Source organism: Schistocerca nitens, chromosome 2, assembly GCF_023898315.1.
Source record: "Schistocerca nitens isolate TAMUIC-IGC-003100 chromosome 2, iqSchNite1.1, whole genome shotgun sequence".
Taxonomy (NCBI): Eukaryota; Metazoa; Arthropoda; class Insecta; order Orthoptera; family Acrididae; genus Schistocerca; species Schistocerca nitens.
In genome coordinates, this window is record NC_064615.1 from 678,847,981 (window position 1) to 678,870,908 (window position 22,928).

The window sequence follows — 22,928 nt, forward strand, 5'->3', positions numbered from 1 at the left end:
ATACAGAAAATGTTCGACAGCTGCCCTGGCCAACACATTCTCCAGATCTCTCACCAATTGAAAACCTCTGGTCAATGGTGGCCGAGCAACTGGCTCGTCACAGTACGCCAGCCACTTACTCTTTATGAACTGTGGTATCGTGTTGAAGCTGCATGTGCAGCTCTTCCTGTACACGCCATCCAAGCTCTGTTTGACTCAATGCCCAGGCGTATAAAGGCCGTTATTTCGGCCAGAGGTGGTTGTTCTGGGTACTGATATCTCAGGATCTATGCACTCAAATTGCGTGAAAATGTAATCAAATGGTTCAAATGGCTCTGAACACTATGAGACTTAACTGGTGTGGTCATCAGTATCCTAGAACTTAGAACTACTTAAACCTAACTAACCTAAGGACATCACACACATCCATGCCCGAGGCAGGATTCGAACCTGCGACCGTAGCGGTCGCGCGGTTCCAGACTGTAGCGCCTAGAACCGCTCGGCTACTCCGGCAGGCGAAAATGTAATCACGTGTCATTTCTAGTATAATATATTTGTCCAATGAATACCCGTTTATCATCTGCATTTCTTCTTGGTGTAGCAATTTTAATGGCCAGTAGTGTAAATTCTTGACTAAACTCGTTCCAAAATGCCGGACATAAAACGCGATTTTTCCAGGGCTCGTACCTCGGGTTCTGTTAGTGATAGAAAGATAGGGTCAAGACCAAATAATGGAAAATCCAGGATGGAAAGTAACAATCCCTGTTAACTTTCCAGAATTTCTTAACTGCAAACCTTGTCTCACCATCATTCCCCAAATTCCTCAACATGCAAACTAACCTTACATCCACAGAAAGAACTGCAGTCCACCATCTAAAAACTGATCCCAGACTTATAATCCTACCAGCAGACAATGGCTCCACCACTTTTGTTTTGAACCACAAGGGTTACCTGGCAGAAGGACTCTGGCAGCTGTCAAATACATCCACCTACAAACCTTGCCCCAGAGACCTCAATCCAGAAATCCAGCTGCATCTCCAGTCTCTCTTCGAAACCTTAGGCACATCCCAGAACCTCTCCCAGGAGTCCATCTCTCTGCTCACCCCTGCCACTTACAGCACTCCTACCTTCTCCATACTTCCTAAAACCCATAAACCAAATCACCCAGGATGCCCCATTGTGGCCAGTTACTATGCCCCCACTGACAGAATCTCTGCTCTCGTAGACCAGCACCTTCAGCCTTTTACCCAGAACCTACCCTCCTATATAAAATATACAAACCATTTCCTCCATCGACTCTCCACAGTTCCTGCCTCTTTACCACCACACACACACATACCACCTCCCTTTATACTAATACCCCTAATGCCCATACCCTTACTACTATCGAACACTACCTTTCCCAATGCCCAACAGATGTTTGTATGCGAGATTCCCACACTCCTAAACATTCCTAGGTCCACTGTTTCTGATTTGATAGTGAAGTGGAAACGTGAAGGGACACGTACGTCACAAAAGCGTACAGGACGACCTAGTCAGTTGACTAACAGAGACTGCAACAGTTGAAGAGGGTCATAATATGTAATAGGCAGACATCTATCCAGACCATCATACAGGAATTCCAAACTGCATCAGGATCCACTGCAAGTACTATGACAGGTGGGAGGTGAGGAAACTTGGAATTCATGGTCGAGCGGCTGCTCATAAGCCACACATCAGGCCAGTAAATGCCAAACGACGACTCGCTTGGTGTAAGGAGCGTAAACATTGGACGATTGAACAGTGGAAAAACGTTTTTTGGAGTGACGAATCACGATACACAATGTGGCGATCCGATGGCGGGTTGTGGGTATGGCGAATGCCCAGTCAGTGTCATCTTCCAGTGTGTGTAGTGCCAACAATAAAATTCGGAGGTGGTGGTGTTATGGTGTGGCCATGTTTTTCATGGAGGGGGCTTGCACCATTTGTTGTTTTGGGTGGCACTATCACAGCACAGGCCTACACTGACGTTTTAAGAACCTTCTTCCTTCGCACTGCTGAAGAGCAATTTGGGGATGGCAATTTCATCTTTCAACACTATCGAACACTTGTTCATAATGCACGGCCTGTGACGGAGTGGTTACACGACAATAACATCCCTGTAATGGACTGGCCTGCACCGAGTCCTGACCTGAATCCTATAGAATACCTTTGGGAAGTTTTGGTACGCCGACTCCGTGCCAGGCCTCACCGACCGACATCAATACCTCTCCTCAGTGCGGCACTCAGTGAATACTGGGCTGCCATTCCCCAAGAAACCTTTCAGCACCTAACTGAATGTATGCTAACGAGAGTGGATGCTGTCATCAAACCTAAGGCTGGACCAACACCACACTGAATTCCAGCATTACCGATGAAGGGCGGCACAAACTTGTAAGTCATTTTCAGCCTGGTGTCCAGATACTTTTGATCACATAGTGTACATTCTCTACCAGAGTTTCGACTATCTCTCGTTGTGCCCTGAAATGAGAAATGTCCTGCCCACTATCCTTCCCACCCATCCCACAGCGGTATTTCGCCATCCACCGAACCTACACAATATACTCATCCACACCTACACAACCCCTGTTCCCAACCCCTTAATCCATGGCTCATATCCCTGTAGTAGACCTAGGTGCAAGAACTGTCCCATACATCCTCCCACCACCACCAACTCCAGTCCGGTCACAAACATCACCTAACCCATCAAAGGCAGGGCTATCTGTGAAACTAGTTATGTGATCTACAAGCTAAGCTGTGACAACTGTGGTGCATTCTATGTGGGCATGGCAACCAACAAGTTGTCTGATCATACAATGTAAACTTTCACGGCCGGTATTGACTTCACTTAAAACTTCCGGGCTGATAGGCCGTGGTCGAAGTATAAAACTGTCTCCTAACGTTTCGTCTCCGACTGCGGGAGACATCATCGGAGGTAAAACGGCGAACTGCGAAGATGACTCGAGGAGGCGTTGATTATATAGGCAGTACAGAGGGCGCCACTGTCGATCACGTGGCGTCGGCTATGAGATTGTCTCTGGTAATGCCAACATTCACGATTGAAAGTAATCGATCGTCACGCTTGCGGTGCAACGCTGACATCCAAATTTTATCCAGTTTAACACCTTCGTCTTTCCTGTTAAAATTATTACGATGTTTATCAATCTCGATAGCCTCTCTATACAAGCGTGCATAATAATGCGAGGTTTTTGATATGACGCTCGTCTCGCTGAATTTTATTTCATGATCACCTTCCTGGTAAACATGTTCCGCTACGGCCGATTTATCCGTGTGACCTAGGCGGCAATTCCTCTTATGTTCGACAAGACGGGTGTTCACACTTCTCTTTGTGGTACCGATGTAAACCTGTCCACAACTACAAGGAATTTTATATACCCCCGGTGTAGCCAAAGGGTGCCGTGCATCTTTTGCCGACCTTAAGAATGGCTTTTCTAGCAAGGATATAGATCGAGCACTTCGCTCTAGGCAGAGAATCAGGAGTAACGACGAACAACAGTCGTCCAGGGGCAAAGTTTTTCTTCCGTTCATTAGCAAGGTCACAGATCGCATTGGGAAAGTTTTAGGCAAGTATGGGGTGGAAACTATTTTCAGACCTACTAGGAAAATAAAAGAATTCTTAAGGTCGGCAAAAGATGCACGGCACCCTTTGGCTACACCGGGGGTATATAAAATTCCTTGTAGTTGTGGACAGGTTTACATCGGTACCACAAAGAGAAGTGTGAACACCCGTCTTGTCGAACATAAGAGGAATTGCCGCCTAGGTCACACGGATAAATCGGCCGTAGCGGAACATGTTTACCAGGAAGGTGATCATGAAATAAAATTCAGCGAGACGAGCGTCATATCAAAAACCTCGCATTATTATGCACGCTTGTATAGAGAGGCTATCGAGATTGATAAACATCGTAATAATTTTAACAGGAAAGACGAAGGTGTTAAACTGGATAAAATTTGGATGTCAGCGTTGCACCGCAAGCGTGACGATCGATTACTTTCAATCGTGAATGTTGGCATTACCAGAGACAATCTCATAGCCGACGCCACGTGATCGACAGTGGCGCCCTCTGTACTGCCTATATAATCAACGCCTCCTCGAGTCATCTTCGCAGTTCGCCGTTTTACCTCCGATGATGTCTCCCGCAGTCGGAGACGAAACGTTAGGAGACAGTTTTATACTTCGACCACGGCCTATCAGCCCGGAAGTTTTAAGGGGATACGGAATCGGATTTTGGGTTAAAAAATCGAATTTTTTTTTTTATTGGCGTATTATATTCCGCCATGTTTCCTCTTTAAAATGACGTATCATACATAGCTCTACTACAATTATAACTATTTTATTTTTATATATTTGTGAGATCGGGTATTGCGCTTTAGTTATACACGTCTCTCGTGGCTGACCATGATCTTTTTGGCAGTACCTTTAAAGTGACATGAATTCAAATATCCCGGTTTCCAGCGACTATTTATACACTAGTTGCCCGAAAATGTTTCTCTCTGGTTTCCTCAAGTTACTCTTTGACTTTGTGGCGGGACTGTTTTGTAAACAGTGTGATATAAGAAAGTAGTTGTTGTTGAGTTATTTCGTATTTAGTGCTTCATTTTTCGCAGTGAAAATGCCTAGAGCTAAAGCAAAAGTATTTAAAAAGCGTGTGAACTGGCAAAAGAAAAGAAATAATGATTCATTAGCAAAGCAAAGCAGTTCATCATCATCACTGTTGGAAAATGTGAATCCACTTATTACTGATTTGCCGAACGAACTTACACCAAATGAAAACAGTGCTTCTCATAAAAAACTAAGAGATTTGGAAGAGAAATATAATTTACTTGATAGAGGGAATGAAGTTTTTGAACTCATTGATACGAATATATTGTGTGAAGCTCTTGAAAACAGTTTGTGCTGCAAAAAATGTCATGGAAACGTTTCTCTGAAAGTAGAATCCCATGTTGGCCTGGCTGCCCAGTTTAATTTAATATGCAGTGTTTGTAAATACAGCTGTAAGTTTCCAAGTTCGGTTTCAGTAACTGTAAATAATGGATACAAGAAAACTGAACTTTATAGTGTAAATATTAGGTTAGTTTATGGATTGCGAGCAATTGGTAAGGGCAAAGCAGCTGGTGATATGCTATGTGGTGTTCTAAATCTTCCAAGTGCACCTTCAAAGTTTGAAGCTTACAATTATGTACTAGGATCTGCAGTTGAAGATGTAGCACAGAAGTCAATGCAGGTTGCTGTGGAAGAAGCAGTGGAAGAAAATGACGGCAGTCGTGACCTCACAGTGGCGTTTGATGGCACGTGGCAGAAAAGGGGCCACACCTCCAACAATGGTGTTGTAACAGCAACTAGTGTTGATACTGGCAAGGTTATTGATGTTGCAATAATGTCTAAATACTGTAGGTGCACAGGCAGGCTGAAAAATGAACACAGTGATGACTGTATTGCTAATTATTATGGTAGTAGTGGTGGCATGGAGGTTGCTGGGGTGAAGAAAATTTTTCATCGCTCTTCACAGTGGTATAATGTTCGCTATGTCAAATATCTGGGAGATGGTGACTCTAAAGCATTCAAAGAAGTTTTGGAAAGCAAACCATATGGGAACAGTGTAAATATAAGCAAACTTGAATGTATAGGACATGTGCAGAAGAGAATGGGTGCCAGGCTGAGAAGGTTAAAATCAGTTATGAAAGGGAAAAAACTAGATGATGGGAAAACCTTGGATGGCAGAGGAAGATTGACTGATTCCATAATAGACCACATTCAGAACTGCTATGGCCTTGCAATCAGGCAAAATACAGGCAATCTTGAAGAAATGAGGAGAGCTATATGGGCTTTATATTTCCACACCGCATCCACGCATGAGCATCCACAACATGGTTTGTGCCCCAAAGGTGAAAACAGCTGGTGTAAATACAATAGGGGACTAACAACAGGAGAGAAATACATTCACCACCACAGTCTACCATCAGCCATCATGGCAGAAATAAAGCCCATTTTCAGAGATCTGGCTGACAGAAGTCTTCTGATGAAATGTCTTCACGGAAAAACGCAGAACCCCAACGAGTGCTTGAATAATGTGATATGGCATCGTCTCCCAAAAACAGTGTTTGTCGGAATTAATACACTACATTTTGGTGTGTATGATGCTGTGGCAACCTTCAATCTTGGAAATATAACTAAATGCCAGGTCCTTCAAAAGTTGGGTATGTGTGTTGGTTCCCGTACGGTACGTGCTATGTTCTTTTTAGATCAGCACAGACTAAGGCATGCTGATAATATAATCAAGACATTAGTGAAAAAAGCAAGACAGGTGCAGAGGGGTGCCAAAAGAAGACTTGAAGATGATTATGAAGACTGTGAAGGGGGTATTAGCTACGGATCAGGAATGTTTTAATCTTCTTTCTCCGTTTCCCGTAAGTTTACTTTTTACTTCATCTAGGAACATTATCTCAGGTACTGGTCAACCTAGAAGTCTGAAATTTTTATGACGTAGTGACATAGGTCCCTATTACATACTGAAACAACGATTTTTTAATTACTTGATTTACAAAAGACTTAGGGGTGATAGTCTAGTAAAAAGCGATGGAAAAAATTTACTTAAAAATAAATGTACAATATCTCTGTAAGAAAATACTTTGACAATAAACTGTTGTTTCAGTATTGTTGTAACATATGAATGCACATACAGTAAAATTTTTACCTCTCTGTCTCCAGTAGTTTGTGAGAAAATGTTCCCTATAGTAGGCATATATTAACATTGCGGGGATAGGTGATTCCGTATCCCCTTAAGTGAAGAACAAGTTGTCTGTATACATGAATGGCCACCGACAAACTGTGGCCGAGAAACAAATGGACCATTCTGTTGCTGAGCAAGCTGTGGAACACGACATTCTTCATTTCAATGACTGCTTCACAGTCTGTGCCATATGGATCCTTCCCACCAACACCAGCTTTTCTGAACTGCACAGGCGGGAACTCTCCCTGCAATATATCCCACGTTCCTGTAACCCTCCTGACCTCACCCATCCAGTCCCTTCCCTGTTCTCATTCTGGCACTACACAGCCCTCTATTCCACCAATGCACCCAGTCTTTTTAGTTCTCTACTTTTCTGCTACCCCAACCATCCCACCTGTCCCCTGCCCTCCATCTCACCTCCCAAATGCACCTAGCTGCCCTACCATGTCTCCACCTTGTCATTGCACACTCCCTAACAGCACTTCACCATCCCCCACCCGTACCCTATGATCCCTCCCCCTCGACGACCCAGCCTCCTCCTGCCCCCATCCAGTTGCCTCTCCCATCATGCAGTGCTACTGCTGCTTGCAGTGTGACTTCATCTGGCAGAGACTGCAGTCATGTGTGTGTGAGTTGCGTTTGCGTGCGAGCGTTTCTGTATGTGGTGTGTGTGTGTTTGTGTGTTTGTCGTCTATTTTTGACAAAGGCCTTGTTGGCGAAAAGCTTATTCTGTAACAGTGTTTTTGTTGTGCCTATCTGCCGCACAGCGTTTCCGCTGTGTGGTGAGTAGCAACTATCCTTTTCATAATATTATAAAGACAGGGTCAAGTGTTTTTCGATAGCCCTTGGGCTATCGAGCGTTTGTGTACCCAACAGAAGGAACGTCTTACTGTAACTATACTGCAGTGCACGGTCAAAGTGAATATTACACACAGATAATATGACATACTTCCTCCAGCTTACGGAGAAGGAGCCAATCGGATCATTCTTTTTGAATTGTATGTGGCTTATGGTGGTAGCATTTAGTTCAGGCTGTTCCAAACGCACCATGGAGGATGGGCGCCCGCGGGCGCGCACGGGCTTGCCCGGCAAGCAGGCGCTAAGGGGTAGGCCGCTGGCAACGGTCCATTTCACCGCGGATGGACACTGCTGCATTACGTGAATGTCGCTTAGTTAGTTCTTGTGCCTCGCAGTGGCGGCAATGAATTCTAGAAGCAGCCCTTTGCAATTTTTGCCAAGTTGGGATTAACAGCTTTTGTTTTTTGAGAAAGATGGATTGACTCAGTGTCTTGTGTGCCAAAAGTTCTGAATACAACGAAGAAGTATAATATACAACGTCACTACACGTCTCTTCACGCGACGCAGTACGATGAGCCGGACAGTAATGCAAAAATGGTTCAAATGGTCTGAGCACTAAGCGACTTAACATCTGAGGTCATCAGTCCCCTAGAACTTAGAACTACTTAAACCTAACTAACCTAAGGACATCACACGCATCCATGCCCGAGGCAGGATTCGAACCTGCGACCATAGCGGTCGCGCGGTTCCGGACTGATGCGCCTAGAACCGCTCGGCCACAGCGGCCGGCGTATTGATTTCATTTATGACATATGTGTTATGCAACTACTGTAGACTGTTCACGCTGACGAAGATCCAAACTGATGCGGCGCTTCGATCAAGCTTCGAAATTCACACTTGATTGCAACAATTGGAACTCCATTCTCAATGGCCCCTCGGTGAAAGCGTGCCTGCTGGCCGGCGTCTTGTGCTTAACGCCAGCAGACATCACGAAATTTGAAGAAGTTTGCCTCTCCGAGCGGACGGTACCTCATCGGATCCGTGATGTGCGCACGGATTTGAAAAATCAACTGAAGCAGAAGTGCCAGACATTTAGCCCTTGTCGAAACCACAGATTGCTTAGCTCCCAATAGATGTTAAGGGCGTTAATCGGAACTAAAAGTTTTCTAGGAGGTGCTAGATGTTATATCGATGGAGTACACACAATTACAGGTCACGATATATTTCAGGTTACCTGTGAGTGTGTAGAAAACATGTGCTTGCAATGGGGCAGGCTTTGTTTTGTGGCAACAAAAAAATGTGTGTGAAATCTTATGGGACTTAACTGCTAAGGTCATCAGTCCCTAAGCTTACACACTACTTAACCTAAATTATCCTAAGGACAAACACACACACCCATGCCCGAGGAAGGACTCGAACCTCCGCCGGGACCAGCCACACAGTCCATGACTGCAGCGCCCTAGACCGATCGGCTAATCCCGTGTGGCTTGTGGCAACAGATGGTGCACCGCAAAGGAAAAAACTTATAGCGGAATTTCGGAAAGGAATGTCAAGCATACACTGGTTTGCGCACCAGGAAGCTCTTTGTGCTGAAAGTGTGAAATGCGCCGACATCGTGAAGATCGCGGTGAAGTGTGCAAATTTTGTAAGGCGTCACGGTGTCAACCACCGCCAGTTCAAAGGCTTTTTGCACAACCTGGAACCAGCCTGTGGTGATATTCCTTATCGCTGCACAGTACAGTGGCTTTGCAGATACAAAGTTCTTGATGTATTTTTCGCAGTTATGAAAGAAATTGCATTGTTTATGGTACTTCACCATCACTGAGTGACGAGAAGCGGACAATGGACCTGGCCTTCCAAACTGACATTACAAGACATTTAAACAGCTTAAATACGTCACTTCAAGGAAAGGACCTGTTAACTGCTGATATGTGCGATAAAATTAAAGCATTCGTGGACAAGCTTCATCTATATGAAAGGTAACTTCTTAGGGGAAACATCTTTTTTCGAGTATTTTTTACCCGTTTAATTACCTGAAGAAATAAGTTTTGGTGATTACCAGAAATTATCGTACAACTTTCACAAAGTTTTGAGGCGAATTTTCAGGATACGAAGTGCCCACAAAACGAGTTAAAGCTGTTTAGCAGTCCATTTTCAGTTGTACCAGATATTGTTCCTTCAGAAAGGCAACTAGAACCAATAGATATGTAAAACAGCGCACTGCTCAAGGACAGATTTTACAACACGATGAATTTGGTAAGATGGTATCGCGATCTTCATGCAGATGATTTTCCCAAAATGACACACGAATGCAGGTGACACCATACCTACGTCCGGCTCAACATTTGGTTATGAACAACTGTTTTCTGTAACGAAATGACTGAAGACTGCAGAAAGGCAGAGTTAGTGAGAATAGGCGTATGGTAGTGGATGGGTTCAAATGGTTCAAATGGCTCTGAGCACTATGCGACTTAACTTCTGAGGTCATCAGTCCCCTAGAACTTAGAACTACTTAAACCTAACTAACCTAAGGACATCACACACATCCATTCCCGAGGCAGGATTCGAACTTGCGACCGTAGCGGTCGCGCGGTTCCAGACTGTAGCGCCTAGAACCGCACGGCCACTCCGGCCGGCTTAGTGGATGGGTATGAGCGACTTACAGCGATGGACTAGTGGGCGTGAGCGAGTAATAGTTAATTATACGAGTGAGAGGTGAGCTGCATGTTAAGAGGAACACGAATAGCTTCGGTTGCCAACATTTTTGGCAAAATTTTTAAAGGTGTTGAGGAAGGTAGAATGAGGCAGCTGGTAACCCAATTTTCAGGCAGAGTCTTATAAACAGGGGCATATTCGCGTTTTTTGTGCTCTGATGGCAGCATTTTTGTACTGATATTATATGTTTGTATAAATAGCTGCATTCCCCGTCCAGGAATTCTATTCTGCTCTGGTTGTACACTGGTGCCTCTGATAATAGTGCCCCGTTTTTGTTACCGTTCGTGGGAAGCCATCCTGGGCTTACGTTTCAGAAAAATAGTGGCCGCACTCACCTGGCGTCACTTTCTTCTGGTTGTCTTCATGGTTGGCAAACCCTACCTTGGCCAACAATGTCAACGGACCTCTCCCCAACCGAGTACGTTTAGAATATTGTGGGCAGGGCCTTTCAACCAGCTTGGGATTTTGACGATCTAACGCGCCAATTGGACAGAATCTGGCACGATATCCCATTGACGGACATCTAACAGTTCTGTCAATCTATTTCGCGCGGAATAACTGCTTGGTTATGGGGCAGAGGCGCACAAATGCGTTATTCATTCGCTCAATTTGTGGAGAATCAAAATTTTCTGAAATTGTAATCAGTTGTTTATCTGTACATGTACATCACATATACCGACTTCAGTCCCATTGGGATATTTCCTTCGTGGTGCGTTTTTCTTTTTTCTTTTTGTCTTAGAGTGTATAAGATTGCTTAGTATGGGGCTAATGTTTTGGCGTGCTCTGAAAGGAACCTAATTCGTATGCCATCTGCACCATAAGAATTGTCTTTATTAAGAGTTTTAAGCTGTTTCGCTACACGTAGGATATCTGCTTCTAAGTTACTTATTTTGTCAGTTGGTCTTCATTCGAATTTTGGAATATTTACTTCTTCTTCTTTGGTGAAGGAATTTCGAAAAACTGTGTTTAATAACTTCGCTTTGAGGATATTGTCATCGGTAATATTACCATTCGTATCGTACAGTGAAGTAATTGGGTGTGTCTTGCCGAAGATGTACTTTACATGCGACCAGAATCTTTTTGGATTTTCTGCCAGGTTTCGAGACCAAGTTTCGTTTGTTTGGAAACAGGTTGAGATGGACCTGCACACACTGACAGCGGCAGTTCCTGTCGGGTTTGAAACAGATTTGTCATTGACGAGATGTGACACTCGTCTCTGAATCCTGTCAAATGGTTCAAATGGCTCTGAGCACTGTGGGACTTAATTTCTGAGGTCATCAGTCCCCTAGAACTTAGAACTACTTAAACCTAACTGACCTAAGGACATCACACACATCCATTCCCGAGGCAGGATTCGAACCTGCGACCGTAGCGGTCGTGCGGTTCCAGACTGTAGCGCCTAGAACCGCTCGGCCACTCCGGCCGGCCTGAACCCTGTCATTTAGACCCTTTTTATGACCACTGTTCTTATGGTCTGTTATATAGCTGAGAGTGATACACAATTCCTGACTAACTCGTTGCACAGTCGGCGTTGATACACCAACATATAGGGCAACTTCATTCACGGAGTGGTCATATTCAAGTCCAGACTAGAGACTAGACATGGGTCGTTCGCGAACTAATGGACCCAAAAGAACGGTTCACCAAGATGAACAAAACGAGCGAGGAGCGAATTCTAAGGAACGGTCTTTCATAGTTCACTTCGGTCGCGGCGTTCTACTTATAGTTCCCGGAAACGGGAAACGATCGGTCTCGTTCCCGCAACGGCACGTCAGCCGGCCTCGTTCCAAGCTCTCCTGCGGACCTTCTGTAAAGTTTGGAAGGTAGGAGACGAGATACTGGCGGAAGTAAAGCTGTGGGGACCGGGCGAGAGTCGTGCTTCGGTAGCTCAGATGGTAGAGCACTTGCCCGCGAAAGGCAAAGGTCCCGAGTTCGAGTCTCGGTCGGTGCACACAGTTTTAATCTGCCAGGAGGTTTCATATCAGCGCACACTCCGCTGCAGAGTGAAAATTTCATTCTGGATAATGAATATTAAATAACAAATAACTGCTGGGATTTGAACTGACGACCCGTAATGCACTAGCACTAACAGCTATTGAACAAGGCTTGCAGCACAGCTCTCTGCATTGCCCCATGTCCTGTAGAAACTGCGACGTGCTATTTCAGGGGTTCCCATCGGACCCAACTACAGCATCTCGGATCTGTATCTTGTCAGGGGCCATCTGTATGACGCCGCTGGATGATCATAGCGTTCTGATCGCGTTGTTCACTTAGGTGAGCATCGATGGTAGCCCCTTGCGCCATAGATTCACAATCATCGAACGGGTCTTCAGTTTCTTCGAACGAGAAGAGTTAGCTCGAACGAGAAGCCCCAGTCATCGATCTGCGCCACAGTAGTGGTTATCGACGACATCTGCGCGTTTGTCTTCTTGACGAAGAGTCACAATCCTCGACTTCGTGTGTGACATCCGACAAACAACGAAGGGTACGATCCGGCTCAAAGCATCGCTTTAATAACTTTACCGACAGTCTCGCTTTCCGTACAAGCATTTCGCGGGTTATATCTCACTGGCCGTTGCTTGTGCTATAGCGCTCTAGATTATTTTCCTGGGCGTCCAGGATCCGTATGTGAGCAAACTGTTTCGCTTCTTAGGTTCTGCTGATTAGGTTTTGCACATAGTCATCATGAGTGTCGTTCCGCTGAAATGGGAACAGTGCATCCAGTGTCGTTTCAGCGCTGCGACTGTAGAGCAGAAAAAACATTGATGTGGACATGTGAAAGTAGCTGGCGTCTCCACCAAAACAAGTCACGTCGTAACCTCCACTGAAAGCACCTTTATCGTAGGCACCAACGTACAGCCAGAGCAATCATTAAAAACAAAGGCGTTTTTCGTTGCGGCGACATCTTTTCACCAAATTTCAATCAGCAACTTTCTCCACTGAATGTGAAAATATTTTACTGTAGCCAACCTATATGTGGAGAAACGACTTTTGTAATAAAGTAAGAGAAATCAAGAGTTCACATTTCAATGTTCCACGATCTGTTGGAGAATGGAACGGTAGAGTAATAGTCTTAAGATGAGTCGAAGAGCCCTCGCCCAGGTTCTTAAGTGTCAACTGCAGAGTAGTGATATAGACGCAAATGTAGATGAATCACTGCGAAGGGAAATGCGTCAATGGAAATTTAAAGTCTGATAAGCGCACAACGGGGCAAACAACACATAAAGTGGACAGTAGCCGGCTGTAGGTATGTAATGTGGGCCCTACAATCTGAGTCTGCCGCTTTTCAAATTATGCAAGGCGTCGAGAGCACCGAAGACCCTGCGAGACGTGTAACCCGCAGCGCGTGCAGAGTGTGGACCAGGACGGCGGTTCTGTGATGATTTGCTGGTGTTTCCGTGCCATGACTTGGGTCCATTCATTCATGCTGCCTTAAACATGAACTAGGATGTTTTTCCAACATTGTTAGTGACACAGTGCAAGTCATTCTCCTAAACGTTCACGATGAGTATGAGATGCACACTCTCGTCTTCCAAAATGACAGCAGCAATGGTGTCTATAAGAACATCAGCTAAGACTGTGACAAGTTTTGTATCGGTCAGACAGGAAGTAATTTCAAGACTCGTTTTAAAGAGCATGCGTATAACCGAAATAAAAGCGCTTTCGGTATACATTTGGACAGAGAAAGAACATTAGATAGGAAACAGAGAGAATAATATGGAAGTGTAGCATAGGGCGCCAAAGGGGCAGTTACTGAGTCTACTCCAGGAAATGGAGATTTATGTACACAGAAAATGGCAGCCGGAATCACCGCTGAACGAACAGAATGAGTTTAACCTAAACGCCTACTTTGATGTATTCAGAGAGAGCTGCGGGCGTCCTAGCGGATTGGCGTGCGGCCGCCGGCGACGAAGAGACTGCCTTTTTCCGCAAGTTACGCCGCAGCAAAACAAGAACATCATACAGATAAGCCACTATGTGCCGCCATTCAGATACCACTCCGGATGTATCATCGACTGTCGATTTGACAATTGTTAATTAATAATCACTGTTCCGTTACTTTCCTTACTATTACGGTTATAGTAATTGGTTTTGTTATGCTGGAAGATTTCATTTTATGGTTGTGATTCTAACCTTACACTTTTTATACTGGCTTTTACACAATTGTATGTTTTATTTTGCCAGGCTAGGAGCTTCACGTTATTAATATTTGCACTTTTTATGTTGATTTTAAGTAAGGATCTAATTCCACGTGCAGTATGTCAGTATATGTTTTACTGTCAGACGCTCGTTTTGCTATGTGAAGTAATTTCAGTTAATGACTACGCATACCGCATTTTAACCATTATATTTGCAATACTGGTTAATCATGTACCCTAGCTATAGTGCCCTCTGCTGACCCCATTTCCTTTGTATAAATACTAGACGCATTCTGATCATCACCAGTACTTACTACAGGGTGTTTCAAAAATGACCGGTATATTTGAAACGGCAATAAAAACTAAACGAGCAGCGATAGAAATACACCGTTTGTTGCAATATGCTTGGGACAACAGTACATTTTCAGGCGGACAAACTTTCGAAATTACAGTAGTTACAATTTTCAACAACAGATGGCGCTGCAAGTGATGTGAAAGATATAGAAGACAACGCAGTCTGTGGGTGCGCCATTCTGTACGTCGTCTTTCTGCTGTAAGCGTGTGCTGTTCACAACGTGCAAGTGTGCTGTAGACAACATGGTTTATTCCTTAGAACAGAGGATTTTTCTGGTGTTGGAATTCCACCGCCTAGAACACAGTATTGATGCAACACGACGAAGTTTTCAACGGAGGTTTAATGTAACCAAAGGACCGAAAAGCGATACAATAAAGGATCTGTTTGAAAAATTTCAACGGACTGGGAACGTGACGGATGAACGTGCTGGAAAGGTAGGGCGACCGCGTACGGCAACCACAGAGGGCAACGCGCAGCTAGTGCAGCTGGTGATCGAACAGCGGCCTCGGGTTTCCGTTCGCCGTGTTGCAGCTGCGGTCCAAATGACGCCAACGTCCACGTATCGTCTCATGCGCCAAAGTTTACACCTCTATCCATACAAAATTCAAACGCGGCAACCCCTCAGCGCCGCTACCATTGCTGCACGAGAGACATTCGCTAACGATATAGTGCACAGGATTGATGACGGCGATATGCATGTGGGCAGCATTTGGTTTACTGACGAAGCTTATTTTTACCTGGACGGCTTCGTCAATAAACAGAACTGGCGCATATGGGGAACCGAAAAGCCCCATGTTGCAGTCCCATCGTCCCTGCATCCTCAAAAAGTACTGGTCTGGGCCGCCATTTCTTCCAAAGGAATCATTGGCCCATTTTTCAGATCCGAAACGATTACTGCATCACGCTATCTGGACATTCCTCGTGAATTTGTGGCGGTACAAACTGCCTGAGACGACACTGCGAACACCTCGTGGTTTATGCAAGATGGTGCCCGGCCACATCGAACGGCCGACGTCTTTAATTTCCTGAATGAATATTTCGATGATCGTGTGATTGCTTTGGGCTATCCGAAACATACAGGAGGCGGCGTGGATTGGCCTCCCTATTCGCCAGACATGAACCCCTGTGACTTCTTTCTGTGGGGACACTTGAAAGACCAGGTGTACCGCCAGAATCCAGAAACAATTGAACAGCTGAAGCAGTACATCTCATCTGCATGTGAAGCCATCCCGCCAGACACGTTGTCAAAGGTTTCAGGTAATTTCATTCAGAGACTACGCCATATTATTGCTACGCATGATGGATATGTGGAAAATATCGTACTATAGAGTTTCCCAGACCGCAGCGCCATCTGTTGTTGAAAATTGTAACTACTGTACTTTCGAAAGTTTGTCTGCCTGAAAATGTACTGTTGTCCCAAGCATATTGCAACAAACGGTGTATTTCTATCGCTGCTCGTTTAGTTTTTATTGCCGTTTCAAATATACCGGTCAGTTTTGAAACACCCTGTATATACCTACTTGTTTAGTTTGACGTTGATACCACATCAGAATATCTTAATGGTATGTATGGCTGGTATACGCGGCTGTCAATCATGGTCCGCATCTCGTGGTCGTGCGGTAGCGTTCTCGCTTCCCACGCCCGGGTTCCCGGGTTCGGTTCCCGGCGGGGTCAGGGTTTTTCTCTGCCTCGTGATGACTGGGTGTTGTGTGCTGTCCTTTTTTAGTTAGGTTTAAGTAGTTCTAAGTTCTAGGGGACTGATGACCATAGATGTTAAGTCCCATAGTGCTCAGAGCCATTTGAACTATTTTTTGTTAATCATGTAAATATGTTTTATCTTCCTTACGTAACACTAGGCCCTTTATAGATTTAACGTCAGCAAACTGAAATTAGTTAGTTACACACCATTTTTGTTTGTAACAGATCTGAAGATGGCAGTAGCCGAAATCGGTAATAGTGAAGTGTAAAAGTTTGTGTGATCAAGATGGAGCTGTAAAACAAAGTGCCAAAATATGATCACGGACTCGTTTTCAGACTTTATGTCTTCAATTGATACGAAAGGTTATCTGAAATTTGTACAGAAACAAGACTTCAGTTATAAGAGTTGAAGAACATGAAGGTGCAAAAGTAATTGAGAAGGGGCGAGGGAAGATTTTAGTCTATCGTGGAAGTCATTCAGTCTGTTCACTGAGGAAGCAGTAGAGGACGCTAAGGAGAAATTGGGAATGGGAGTTAAAGTTCTGAGAGAAGTACGAAAAAAACTTAAGAGATTTACCGATCGAATTGCAGTTCTGTCAGGGATGGAAAATAGCTTGGAAGAGCAGTTGAAACTGATGAATAGTGTTTCGAAAAGAGGTCATAACACGAACATGAACAAATGTAAAAAAAAAGTTATGGAATGTAGTTGAAGTAAATCAGGCGATACTGGAGAAATTACATTAGAAAATGAGAAACGGAGCAGCAAAATAACTAATGATCGCCTAAGTAGAGAGAATATAAAATGCTGCCTGGCAATAGAAGGCAACAGTTTCTGAAAAAAAAGTTACTACGCATCGAATGTAAATTTAAGTGTTAGGAAGATTTTTCTAAAGGTAAATGACCGGAGTGTAGCCTTGTTAAGAAAGTGAAATGTGGATGCGGAAGAGTTCGGGCGAGAAGAGAACATAATTCTTTCAAACGTGGTACTTGAGAATAATGCTGAAGATCAAGTGGGAAATCAAGTAACTTATGAAGAAGACGAAAAGCGCTACGTAAACAAAGAGCACTTCATCTCAGACTCAGGAGAAGTAAAAACCTAGCTGACAAACAAAAGCTGAACGACGCGAAAATGAGCTTAAGGAGAGCAATGAGAGAGGCGTTCAAAGATTTTGAAAGTAAGACGTTGTCCACCGACCTGAGTAAAAGCCCTAAGAGATTTTGGTCGTATGTGAAATCAGTACGTTGGTCAAAATGATCTATTCATTCTCTCAGTGACCATACTGACACCGAAATGGACGATAACAGAGAGAAGGCCGAAATACTGAATTCGGTCTTCCGATGTTGCTTCACCGCTGAAGATCGTAATACTGTCCCTCCTTGCAATCGTCGTACGAACGTCGAAATGGTAGATATTGAGAGAACCGATCGTGGAACTGAAAAGCAGCTACAATCGCTTAGTAGTGGAAAGGCGTCAGGTCCAGATGAGATACCTATAAGATTCTATAAAGATTATGAGAAAGAACTTGCTCCCCTTCTAGCAGTAATTTATCGTAGATCACCTGAGCAACGAAACATACCTAACCACTGGAAAAAAGTGCAGATCATTCCTCTTTTTAAGAAAGGCCGTAAGACAGATCCACAAAATTATAGACCTATATCGTTGACGCCAATCTGTTGTAGAAACCTGCAACATGTTTTATGCTCCAGAATTATGACATTTATGTAAAATGGACATCTTCACTATAAAATGGATTCCGCAAACAGAGATCCTGCGAAACTCAGCTCGCTCTGTTCCTCCATGAGATCCACAGCGCAGTGGACAACGGCGCTCAGGTTGGTGCCGTGTTCCTTGATTTCAGGAAGGCATTTGACACCGTCCCGCATTGCCGTTTAATGGAAAAAGTACGAGCTTACGGAGTATCGGAGCAGACTTGCGATTGGATTCAAGACTTTCTTGCAGATAGAACTCAACACGTCGCTCTTAACGGAACAAACTCGACAGATGTGAAGGTAATATCCAGAGTACCACAGGGACGTGTGATAGGACCGTTGCTGTTTACAGTATATATAAATGATCTAGTAGAAAGCATCGGATACTCTTTAAGGCTATTCGCAGATGATGCAGTTGTCCATACCAAAGTAACAACGCCAGAAGATTGTTAGAGTTTGCAGAACGACCTGCAGAGAATTGATGAACGGTGCAGGCTCTGGCAGTTGGTCCTGAACGTAAATAAATGTAACAATTCCGCATACATAGGAAAAGAAATCCACTACTGTACAGCTACACTATTGATGATAAACAGCTGGTGACAGTATCTTCCGTAAAATATCTAGGTGTAACTATCCAGAGCGACCTTAAGTAGAATGCCACATAAAACAGATACTGGGGAAAGCAGACACCACACTCAGATTCATCAGAAGAATCTTAAGGAAATTTAACTCATCCACGAAAGAAGAGGCTTATAAGGCGCCTGTTTGCCCAATTCCGGAGTATCTACCTGGGATCCCTATCAGGTAGGACTGATCGAGGAGTTGGAGAAGATCCAACGAAGAGCGGCGCGTTTCGTCACGGGATAGTTTAGCTGGCGAGAGAGCGTTATGGAGATGCTAAACAAACTCCACTTGCAGACGTTACAAGAGATGCGTTGTGTATCACGGAGAGGTTTTATATTGACATTTCGGGACAGCACTTTCCAGGACGCGTCGGACAATATATTACTTCCCCCCACATACGTATCGCATATTGATCACGAGGAGAAAATTCGAGAAATTAGAGCCAATACAGATAATCAGTCTGCGGCGAAAAGAGATTTATGAGACAAACTAACAAAAAGAAGAATAGGTGACACGACACATTCTAAGGCATCAATAAATCGTTAATTTGGAGATGGAAGGAAGTGTAGGGGATTAAAATTGTACAGAGAGACCACGTCTTGACTGCAGCAATCAGGTTCAAGTCGGTATACTTTGCAAAAATTAAGCAGATACGAAAAACCTTGCACAGGCTAGACTAGCGTGGAGAACGGCATCAAACCAGCCTTTGAACTGAAAACTAAGCCAACAGTTAACCAGCGAAAAAATGCTCCTGTCGGAGCACAAAAAAATGCGAATATGTTCCTATTTGTTTAAAAGTCTCTGAGTGAAAAGTGGGGCACTAGCTGCCTCATTCTATCTTCTTTAGCACTTTAAAAAAAAATTTCAAAAATTTTGCATACTAACATATTTGCACTTTTTTTAACATGCAGCTCACATCAAACTCTTACGATCTCCCCTATATGGAACTCACTCACACCCAATAGCGCATCGCTGTAAGTCGCTCATACCCATCCACTCCCAGTTGCCCAGGCTCACTTACTCTTTCAGCACAACTCATTGTAATTATCTCTTTGTATCTCCCTTTGACAGTCTTCTGTCTCACAGCCACTGTCTCATCCGTTCTGCCCCACTACTAGAGCCTCCTCTCACTTTCCCTGTCTCCCTCTTGCTCTCTCTTACAGCTAATATCTCATTCCTTCCTTCCTACTGCCGCTGTCTCTTCTCACTGCCATACCTCTCTCTTCCTAGTTGTCATTGTAATATACTCTATATCTCATTATCACTGGCTCTCACCCACTTCCATTTCTCTTTATCTTTATTCCTCAGCCCATCCCCCCCCCCTCCCCCAATTGTCTTCTCCACTCTTTTCCTAGCATTTTTCTGTCGTTGTCAGCTATGTTCCACTGCCACTGTGTTCCTCTCTTTCTCTCACACTGTCACTGCCTCCTTCACTCTTTCTGTAACACAACCAATGTCTACTGTCTTCCAGTATTTATTACTGCTTCCGTCTCTTTGCCACTGCCACTGTCTTCTCCTCTCTCAGCATAAAAAAGCGTGAATATGTTCACATGCCAAAATTTTTGGGGAAACTTTTAAAGGTGCTGAGGAAGGTGGAATGAGGCAGCTGGCCTCCCACGTTTCAGTCAGGGTCTTTTTAATAAACAGGAACATACTGACATTATTCCTCTGATTCTCTTACTTTCTGTGCTGCAGCAGGGCATGTAACTCATTGAAACGAAATGTATTGCTCAGTAAAATACAGATAACTTACTTATGCGAAACTGAAATAACACAAAACTAATTTTACGCCTCAGGCCGGATTCTACGTGCAAAAAAATGTTGCATGTGCTTCAGTGCTGCAACATGGGGCTCAGATGGTAACGCAGACCTTTACAGCATATTTATGTGTTCTAAGTGACTTTATAAACTACGTTTCCGCCTGTCACCGGATTTTACGTGCGTATTTTACGTGTAAAAATAGGGTACATTTTAATCTCTGTATCTCGGAAACAGATAAATAAATGAAGAACATTTTCAGGGTGGTTCGAGATCGGGCTTTTAGGAATACATCGTAAAAATTACAACCATTTGCCATTTGCTTTGCATAGCCGTCTTGAAATCCTCGGCTGTGTTTGGGTTCGCTGATAACGGCGAAAATATAGTAAAAAGACCATTTTTTCGAGTTATCCGAGGAACCGCCCATGAACTATTGCCTCCGTAAGTCTCATCAAACCCATCGTAGAACCGTGTCAAATGCAAACAGAGACAACTGATTTGCTGCCTAAACTGGGGGAAGTGTGTAATATTCATACTTTGACCCTGTACTATAGAGAAGTGACACTAAGACTTGCCTTCTGTTGGGTATACAAATGGTGTCTAGCCCAAGGCCTATCCAAAAAACTTGACCCTATCTTTAAGTCACCAATAGAACCCGAGGTATGAGCACTGGGAAATTTTGTTTTTATGAGCGGCGTTTTGGAACTCATTAGGAGCGGAAGCTGACGCATGCATACCGATAAATTGCTGGTCATCGTACAAGTGGTGGTTGGCGATAGCAACGGTGTTTACTTTATTTTATTTATTTATTTGTCGTGCAAAATGGGACCATGCGCGCCAGAACTATTTGATCACGGAACGAGTCCGTACACAGTTACAGTATACTGAATAGAAAATTTACAAACAAAAGAACTAATGTAACACAAAAAATTGTGACAGAATGTACGAATAAATAACACATTACAGAGAAAAGTGCTCAACTACTCCTGTACAGAATAGGAGGAGTGTGCCACAAGGAAACATTTTAACTTGGCTTTAAATACTTCCGGTTTATCACTGACATTTTTTCAGGTCTGCTGGAGGCCTAGTAAAATTTAAACCTACTGAACAGTGTGTAGCTTTCTGTACAACGTTAAAGGATATTTACTCAAGTGCATTTAATTTTTCAGTCCAGTGTTCACTCACGGCTCTGATTGAGTCAGAACTGTCAAAAACAAATCTCATGACGGAATATATGTAAAAAGATGGCAGAGCGAGAATTTCGAGTCACTTTAAAAACGATCTACATGAAGTTCGCGAACAGATCAATCTGATGACACGCAGATTAGTGTAGGCTCTATGACCGGCATCAAGTTCGTGTATTTTTGGGTATCTCAACAGCAGTGTGACGCCTTTTTGTACCGTTCAAGTTACACTTGCTTCACGTTACATATTTCTTCGAACGAAATAGTTTGTGTTGGCCAGACATACATGACAGCTGCAGTGATAGAATTCAAGCAGGCCTGGAAAACTCTCATCTATCCCTTGAATGTTGGATGTGCTAACATCTATCTGGCCGGACTGCGGATGAAGCAAAAAACTATTCTGCGTCTGTGATCAGAATTTATGAAAGCGCTGTACACCCCTCATGTGGAGGACGACGAGACTGCAATGTGTGAACGAATGTCCTTACAGCTCCGAGTCATCGACGCTTCTGGACGGCCTAGAGGACGCGGCGGCTACACTCGACGTGGTGATGCAATGGCTTGGACGCCGAGTGGATCTGCAGTACAGGCCTTGAAGACGAAAAGAGCGGGCGAGCGTGTAGCATAAAGAGAGTAATTACGTCCTCAGCCCGTGTCGCAATGGCTTCCTTTGGTCAAACTGCAGGCAGCAAATCCTTCGTGTGGAAAGGTCTGTCGCTCTCTGCGCATTTTCGTTCTTCCAGCATTTAAAACATTCCCGCAGTACAGACTACGAGGCTAACCCGGAAGTAAGGTAACAAGAATTTTTTGAGCAAAAAAAAAAAATAAATAAATAATAATAATAAATAAAAATAAATAAATAAATAAATAAATAAATAAATTTATTTTAGTAAAATTTACTTGAATTGTATACTTGACCTCTTAGCAACAAATAATCCTGAGTTAATAACAAGCATCAAAACCGATTCAGGGATTAGTGAACAGAGGCCTGTCGTAGCAAGATTGAATATTGTAATCCCCAAATTCTCGAAAAAAAAGCGAAAAATATACCTATTCAAAAAAGCAGATAAAAATTCACTTGACGCCTTCCTAACAGACAATCTCCACTCGTTCCAAATTAATAATATAAGTGTAGACCAGATGTGGCTCAAATTCAAAGAAATAGTATCGGCAGAAATTAAGAGATTTATACCAAATA

At 43.8% G+C, this 22,928-nt stretch overlaps 1 protein-coding gene and 1 non-coding gene across 2 annotated transcripts in view; one reads left to right on the forward strand and one right to left on the reverse strand.

Moving 5' to 3' along the window:
• The window catches only part of LOC126235244 (tektin-1), a 145,570-nt gene that overhangs the window by 61,222 nt on the left and 61,420 nt on the right, over positions 1 to 22,928 (reverse strand). The gene's annotated exons all lie outside the window — the stretch shown is intronic.
• Positions 12,140 to 12,213, forward strand: Trnas-cga (transfer RNA serine (anticodon CGA)). The gene has a single exon. It is a non-coding gene; the product is annotated as a tRNA-Ser (tRNA).